We start from the raw sequence: 8,898 nt of genomic DNA, 5'->3' as shown, positions 1-8,898 counted from the left end.
AGTGACTTGAGTTTGCATCTCACTAGACAGAACTATGTCACGTGGTCACCCCAGGTGCAAGCGAGTCCATGCACCTGTCACTCCAGACAAAACCAGGATTCTGTCAAGAGGAAGATCAGACCAGATGGTATATGAGCTGGTGATTTTCAAACTTGAGTGTGTCTCAGGGTCACCTGGAGGGCTTGTTAAAATCCAGACTTTTGTCCTTCCCCTCCTCCCCCACCAGCTCCCCAGTTGATGCTGGTGACCAGGGAACGTCCTTTGAGAACTTCTGGCACCTCGGGGCATAGCACTGTGAAATCCACAGAGCGGGGTGAGTTTACACGGAACACTGACTGGCTTAGCCTCAGAGTGGTAAAGCCACTGATTTATTTTCCCAGACAACCTCACTGTGGCTAGCTTGTCAGCTGGTGTGGCTTTGAGCTTCCTGCCACCCTCCCGTTTCTAGCAGCCCCCCTGCCTTCCTCTTCAACCCACACAAGAAAATGCCTTCAGAGCCTTCTGGTCAAGCCTGAGTGTGTTTGCAAAGACTTTCAGGTGAAAAGCCTCTGAATCCAGCTCCCGTGTGCCTGGAGAGGCCCAGACTGGGCTGCTCCCTGCAGACCTTCCCAAAGGCTCCAAGGGGCCTTTTGAATGGGGGTGGGGTGGAGGGGTGGGGGTTGGGGGGATGGGTGAGGGGTCAGTTCTTCTGGAGAAGGGCTATGTTCCCTATCACTCATGTCTGCAGAATTCATTGCTTCCTCTCATTGTCAGCTTCTAGTGATACATAACACATGAATACCTAAAGGTCCTGCAGCTAGAAAAGCCTCCCACACGGACGTGCCCATCTGTGCTTTTGAGGATGAGGATTTTTTTTAATTGAGATAAAATTCATATATCATAGCTCACCCTTTTAAAGTATACTGTCTAGTGGCTTTTAATATATTTATAGAGTTCTGTAACCATCACCACTAATTCACAGAACATTTTCATCACCCCATAAAGAAATCCCATTTATCCCCCAGCCTCTGGCAATTGACTTTCTGTCTCCACGGACCTGCCTGTTCTGGACATCTCTTTTCAATAAAATCATATAATATGTAGTCTTTTGTACCTGGCTTCTTTCATTTAGCATAATGTTCCAAAGTTTATCCATGTTGTAGCATGTATTGGAACATTTTATGGCCAAATAATGACCCATTGTATGGATATATATGACAGTTAATTTATCCATTCATCAGGTGATGGATATTTCAGTTGCTTCTGCTTCTTGGCTATTATGACTAATTCTGCTATGAACATACCTATGAGTGGAATTGCTGAGTCTCATGGTAACCCTATATTTAACTTATTGAGAAACTGCCCAACTGTTTGCCAAAATTACAGCACAATTTTATATTCACTTAGCAATATAGGAGGGGAGAAAGCAATGGCAACCCACTCCAGTACTCTTGCCTGAAGAATCCCAGGGACGACGGAGCCTGGTGGGCTGCCGTCTATGGGGTCGCACAGAGTCGGACATGACTGAAGTGATTTAGCAGCAGCAGCAGGTCTGAAACAAAGGCCAGATTAAAGTCTCCATTTTTACACAGAAAAATCTCGGCCCACAAATCAATAAGTCTGTGAACCAGCCGCTTCAGTTGGAATACAAGAACCCTATTCATGATTTTATCACCACCAATTGATGGTATCCCACTCAGGGGACGTGGACTCACTTGCTTCCTCTTTGCCACGGAAACGGTCATCCTTTAAGTGGAAATGTTCCTTCGTTAACGTGTTACTTTCAGGTGGAAAAGCTCCTGTTTCCTGCAGCGATCAGGGGCAGATCTCTTTGATTACTTTTGTCTTATGTGCTTCCTGTCACATCAGGGTTGAATAAACACCCAGAAAGCCAGGCTGGGAGAAGAGGCTGCCTGTGTCACAGCCTACGTACGGCCCCCTCTGGAGGCTGGGCTCCCTTGTCGTCTCCAGCTGGCTTTCCTGTTTGACCAGGCTTCTCTGTGAAAGGTTAATAGAGCACACACAGCCCTGGGCAGCATTTGGAGACTAAAGAGAAATACATACAGTGATAGAAATAAAACTTGGCAATAATTGTATAGATCTGTGTTGCCTACATTTTAAAAAACTATGTCTTCTTTGCTGCTAAGTCACTTCAGTCGTGTCCGACTCTGTGCGACCCCATAGACGGCAGCCCATCAGGTTCCCCCGTCCCTGGGATTCTCCAGGCAAGAACACTGGAGTAGGTTGCCATTTCCTTCTCCAATGCATGAAAGTGAAAAGTGAAAGTGAAGTCGTTGAGTCTTGTCTGACTCTTAGCGACCCCATGGACTGCGGCCCACCAGGCTCCTCCGTCCATGGGATTTTCCAGGCAAGAGTGCTGGAGTGGGGTGCCATTGCCTTCTTTAGATTAACATAAAAACCTCAAGGCCACTCCCCACCTAAGATTCTGATACATTGAGGAGAATCTGTCATCTGTGTTTCCACTTTGCAAGAATATTTTATTGAATTTCATTTTCTATTCTTTTGAAGATAAATTCTCCAAATATAAAATTATATTATGGGCTCCCCTGGTAGTGTAGTGGTTAACAATCTGCCTGCCAATGCAGGGGACACAGGTTTGATCCCTGGTCCAGGAAGATCCCACGTGCCATGGGGTAGATGAGCCCATGCACTGCAGCTACTGAAGCATTTATGCCTCGAGCCTGTGCTCCATAAGATAAGCCACCTCGGAGAAAAGGCTGAGCACTGCCACTAAACAGTAACCCCTGCTCACCACACCAAGAGAAAGCCCTCGCAACGCAGTGAAGGCCCAGCACAGCAAAAAAAAAATAAAGGATTAAAAAATTATGCTGTAAACTTGAATATTCCTTTAAAAAATGCCCATGTTTTCGCATGCATTAGAAGTATTCCCCGCTAAGGACAGAAACCCTGAGAATCTGGGCACTCCAGCATAGACTCTGACAAATAGGTGATTTGGCATATTGATTCAGAGAGAAATGTTGGAGCCCAACAAACATTAAGTTTGAATCCAGGTGCTGCCGTTCAATAAATGTGTGGCCTCAGATTTTTTTTTTTCTTCATTTCTAAAGTAGGAACATCAAGTACAGTACTACCTGTTCCTCAGGGGTCACCAGGGGAAGCCAGATCAGATAATGCACATGGAACAGTGGCAGCAGGCACGTAAGGAGTACGCAGGCAGTGGAAGCCACATCAAAACTTGTTGCCCAACATAGAATACAACCAGTGACCCCGTGGAACCGAGAATTTTCAGTGTATTATTTTCACATCTTAATTTCTTTGGGTTTCTCCGCTTCCTCTTTTAAAAAGGGCCTCACACCCACTTGTTTTTCTAGAAGAGGATGACCATAGACCAAAAAAGAGATTAAGAGGTTTCACATGAGTTCTTCGCAGAAACAGAGCCAAGCCCATGAAACACTATTTCCACCGAGTCTCAGAACACTGGAACGGTCGATTGGCAGGAATGGAAGGGACCACAGAGAATGTCACTCTCACCTGGCTCATGAAGACACTGAGACCCAGAGAGGTGAGGGTCCCAGAGCTAGCAGTACAGCCTGTGTGGACAGCGCCTCCTAGAGTTGTTCAGTCACAGCCGTCACCGGTGCAGCCACACGGCCCTCACGTCCTCCTGGGCACAGTGATGGAGTGAGGTGGTCCATTCAGAGGGTATCTCAGCACTTCTGGGGATGCTGGCATATTGACTCCCACATTTTCCCCACTCCCTGGAATAATGAAGCCCAAGAAGCTGTGGTATAGCCACAGAGGGAGAGTCTGCCTGAGCAGAGAGGTCATCTGCAGGCCAGAGGTGGAAGAAGAGATACAGAAGATAGGTGGCTTTGTTCCGGCCCCATAATGTAGCCCTACCTGAACATAGATCTACACCCATAGACTGCTTTCTGCTCAATTGTTTGAGCCAGTAAGTGTTAGTCGTTCTGTTACTTGCTGCTTCTGCTGCTGCTGTTTAGTCACTAAGTCATATCTGACTCTTTACGACCCCATGGACGATAGCCCCCAGGTTCCTCTGTCTGTGAGATTTCCCAGGCAAGAATACTGGAGTGGGTAGCCATTACCTTCTCCAGGGGATCTTCCTGACCCAGGGATCAAACTGGCGTCTCCTGCATTGGCAGGCAGATTTTTAACCAGGGAAGCCCTTCTGTCACTTGCTGTCTTATTATAATTAACAGAGGGGCTCAAAGTGCTATGAAGGTCCAGGGAGGAAAATTTCAGATCGTAAAAGCCTTCCTGGACCAGGTTACATCAGAGAAAGATCTGAAAGGAAGATGGGTTGTAGACATGGTGGGAAGGGAGAGACAATTCAGGCAAGAAAAAGACCTTGAACAGATGCCCAAGACAGGCAAGCCTGTGGTAGGAGTGTTCAGGGAAATAGGCTGGAACAGTGGGTACCTGAGGGAGTAATGGGAATTAGATTGAAGACGCAGTCGCCAACCAGTCTGTGAAGTTTGCTCTTCTGTGTGTAGTTAACAAGGAGTAGAAAAATCAAAGTTGGGTTTCAGAATGAATTCAGTGAAAGAGAGAGATGAGAATGAAATAAGAGAACTGTTTGGGAGGCTATTTGTAATCGTCTAAGGAAGATAGTCCATGGCTTCTAGGGTGCCCACGGTCCTGATTTGCCCAGAACCAAGGGATTTCCCGGGATGTTGGACTTGCAGTGCTAACCATGGGACAGAGTCAGGGAAATTGGGATGGTTGATCACCTGAAACTATAAAGGAAAAGACTGATAGATTTCACTGAGTAAAAATAACATATGACCTAAAAGATAGGAAACAGTCTAGATACATCAAATTTTCAATGTTTCTCTGTGGAAAAAAAATTAAATGAGACTTCTTGACTCCTACCATCCAGCTTCCCTGTGCCCTGGATACCTTCATCACCAGGTGATGAATTCCCAAATTTCCACATCCTACTTTAATCAAAACCATTCATATCTTATGCACTCTCTTGCTCTTTCAGAGCGCTCCAATATCTTCATCGCTCCTCTTTCTCCCTTCTGTCTTCACCTCCTTCTTTATCTAGCAACCACTCTAACCAACTCAGTTCATGTCATACTTCTGGTTCTCTGCCCTTGGCAAAACTCTGGACTCTGGATCAGTTCCAGCATCTATCCCCCTTCTACATAAGGCTGTAGATAGACCTTGGATGAATGCTCAATGCCACCCATCAATGCGTCTTTCTTTTCCTCTCTCCCACTTCCCCACATGACTCTTCAAGTGCTGCTCTACCACAGATATAGCTGCGTGACCCCAGGCCAGTTGTGAGGATTCTGTATTAACATGCAGAAAATGCTTAGCACAGTGCTTGGCATGTGGTAGGTACCCCCAGGAGTGTTAGCTTTTACTCACACAAGGAGTTTGACTTCACCCTTAGGCGGATTGATTCATTGTCTCAAGTAGTCTAGGTCACAGCACTGTGGTGTTCAACAAATCAGTCACAGGACACGAAATCACTGTGCAAAATTTACTTTTGCAAAGACTCAAACAGACCTTTTGTCAAGTAAGGTAGAAATAAGCTCATGAGAGGCTGGCTCAACATCACTAGTCATTAGGGAAATGCAAATTAAAACTGCAATGGTCTCCACTACACACATATTAGAATGTCTAAAAGTTTAAAAACCGATCTTACCAGGATGGGCAAGAATGTGGAGGAATTAGATCTCTTATACACTGCTGGTGGGAATGTAAAATGTTTAGAAAAACAGTTTCTATTTTCATTTTCTGGCAATTTCTTAAAATGTTAAACATACATCTACCATAAGACCTAGCCATTCCCTCCTAGGTATTTAGACATGAGAAAAGGAAGCATGTGCCCATCCAAAGATGTGTACACGGATGACTAGAGCAGCTTTAACTGTAATAATCCAAAGCTGGAAACAACCCAAATGATCCTCAAAAGGGACATGGATGCACAAACAACTTGAGTATATCCATGCTATGAATCTAATCTTCAGCGATAAAAAAGAATAGACTACTGATACAACAATATGGATAATTCAAAAAATTATTATGCTGAGTGAAAGAAGCTAGAAGAGTACATACTGCACAATTCCATTTGTACAAAACTATAGAAAATGCAAACTAACCTATAATGACAGAAAACAAGTCAATGGTTGTTGGTAAGTAAGGAGGGAGGTGAAGAGGGACAGGAGTAAGTAATTACAAATGGACTTGAGAAAACTTTTGAGGGTGATGAATGCATTATCCTGATTGTGGTGGTGGTTTCATGCATCTATGTATCTGTCAAAACTTGTCAAATTGCACACTTTAAAGATATGTACTTTGTGTGAGAATTATACCTTAACAAAGCTATTAAAAACTCACTTTTGCAGATGAAGAGTCTCAGCTTTTAGGAATACCAGTTGCACAAAGGGAACCTGGCTGCCTTGGATGTAAAATGAGTGCCACCTTGTTGCTTAAACACTCCAAACAAGTGAAATAAAGAGATCGGACAAAAATCAATAAGAATGTAGAATTACTGTTTGGAAAATATTTCTTATAGTTCTGATCTTATAATTGCATCCAGAATAAACCCCTAAGATACATATTTTGCAATGCTAAAATATTCACCCTTCGAACAGGCTTGAATGGATTATTTTTCTAAAGGATAATTATACATTAGTTTAACAATGTGAGCGCATGCTCAGTTGATTCCGACTCTGTGATCCCGTGGACTGTAGCCTGCCATGTTCCTCTGTCCATGGAATTTTCCAGGCAAGGATACTGGATTGCCATTTCCTCCTCCAGGGGATCTTCCTGACCCAGGGATCAAACCTGCATCTCTTGTATCTCCTGCATTGGCAGGCAGATTCTTTACCACTGAGCCACCTGGGAAGCCACAGTTTGACAATAAACCTGAGATTAAGAGAAATATAAAATTCCTTGGTGGCTCAGACAGTAAAGAATCAGTCTGCAATGCAGGAGACTTGGGGTTCAATCCCTGGTTTGGAAAGATGCCCTGGAGAAGGGAATGGCAACCTACTCCAATATTCTTGCCTGGAGAATTCCATGGACAGGGGAGCCTGGTGGACTACAGTCCCTGGGGTCTCAAAGAGTAGGACATGACTGAGAAACTAACACTTTCACATAACTTTAGGAAAAATATATCTCAGAAAGAAAAAAAAAAATGAAACAAACTTTCACAATAGCAATGAGCATCAGTTGAGTAAAATGAAGATAAGGATAGTCTGTGACTCCTTGAATGGAAGCCGTTTTCCTGTGGTTTCTTTCCGCACTTGAATCTTGGCCTCTAAGGCAAACTCCTTCTCTGATTTAATTCAGCCTTTCACAAAAAGCAGCAGCTGCTAAGGAGCTCTTGGCCTCGTGAGACAAATTGTAAGTAGATGGCTGCTAAGAGGTTGTTTTTCCCCAACGTGGAAAGTGTGCCAAACCTGGTTAGGAAAGGGCAGTCAGGAGAGGAGCGAGCGATCGCCACAGAGCAAGACAACCATAAGGGAAACGTGCCCAGGCCTGAATGTCCTCAGAAGCCCCCGGGAACTGATACAAACATTTCCCATAGAAGGACAGTGAGGGGCCGAGAGCACAGTCACCGGCCAGCCCTGTGGTGTGGGTGAGCTGCACAGCCCTTCCCGGCCTTGGTTTCCTTGCCCATCAAATGGGGATGCTGGCACCTACCTCACAGGGTTGACGAGATGCTCAAAATTGGCGAGAACTCTGAAAGTGGTTTTTAAGAAATGTGTATGTGTCTGGCTGCACAGGGTCTTAGTTGTGACATGTGAGCTCTTTAGCTGTGGCATGTGAACTCTTAGCTGCAGTGTGTGGAATCTAGGTCCCTGAACAGGCATTGAACCTGGGCCCCCTGTATTAGGAGTGCAGAGTCTTAGCCACTGGGCCCCCAGAGAAGTCCTTGAAAGTGTTTTTTTAAAAACATTTTACAAATTAGCACTATTTGCGTACCTATCAGAAACCAGAGGGAACTTGGAGAAATTAAGTTGATACCAAGCTTCTCCATACTTTTTAAACAATATCCTACCAACCAAGAAGGCTGAGCCTTCATTTTCTGCTGTAGCTTTATGTAAAGAAACAGATATTTGTCTTGTTTCACCAATTATACATACTCCTGCCCCTCTAGAGATCTCAATCTATTTCCCTGGCCCTAGCCTTCTGATGTGTTTGAGTAGATTCTAATCTAACTGAGCCTGGACTCAAGGACTGAATTGTGGTTGGTGTTAAGGTTTGTCTGGAAACTGGCAGTCCCACTTGAGTGCTTACGCCTTGTCTCATTTCCTCCCCAGATCTTACGTGTCAGCCCCCACCTCTGGTCCCAGCCAATTGCAGCCCTTAGGCCATCCTGCCCCATCTCTCAGTCACATCTGACTCTTGCGACCCCATGGACTATAACCTGCCTGGCTCCTCTGTCCATGGGATTTTCCAGGCAAGAATACAGGATTGGTTGCCATTTCCTTCTCCAGGGGATCTTCCCGACCCAGGGACTGAACACGGGTCTCCTGCATTGCAGGTGGATGCTTAACCTACTGAGCCATCCCATCTCTAGCATCTGTCTATATATACCAGCATCCTGTATTTTAAGTTAGCAAGCAAATTCCTACCCAGTCTTGTTCCTGAGTCTCAGTCATCATAAATCATCCGGGAGCTCCAGGCTCTTGGGATGGGCGCTTTGCAACGCTTTGATTTCCAGACGCTGTTCACTTCTCTGTCCTAGCCACCAGGGTGGAGTAAGTCTGACCCAGTGCCCAGGCTGTTGTCCTCTGTGAGCAGACGTGCCTGGTGAACTGATGTGAAGTTTGAGGACCTTTGTATAAAGCAGGTTTCTCAATCTCAGCACTGTTGATATTTGAGTTCAGATAACTCTTTCTGTGTTTGGGGGGGGCGGGGGCGGAGCGATTAGCATTGCAGGGTGTTTAGTAG

The sequence above is a fragment of the Bubalus kerabau genome, chromosome 11, assembly GCF_029407905.1.
Source record: "Bubalus kerabau isolate K-KA32 ecotype Philippines breed swamp buffalo chromosome 11, PCC_UOA_SB_1v2, whole genome shotgun sequence".
NCBI lineage: Eukaryota > Metazoa > Chordata > Mammalia > Artiodactyla > Bovidae > Bubalus > Bubalus kerabau.
The sequence above is the reverse complement of the archived record's forward strand: the minus strand, read 5'-3'. Positions refer to the sequence as shown.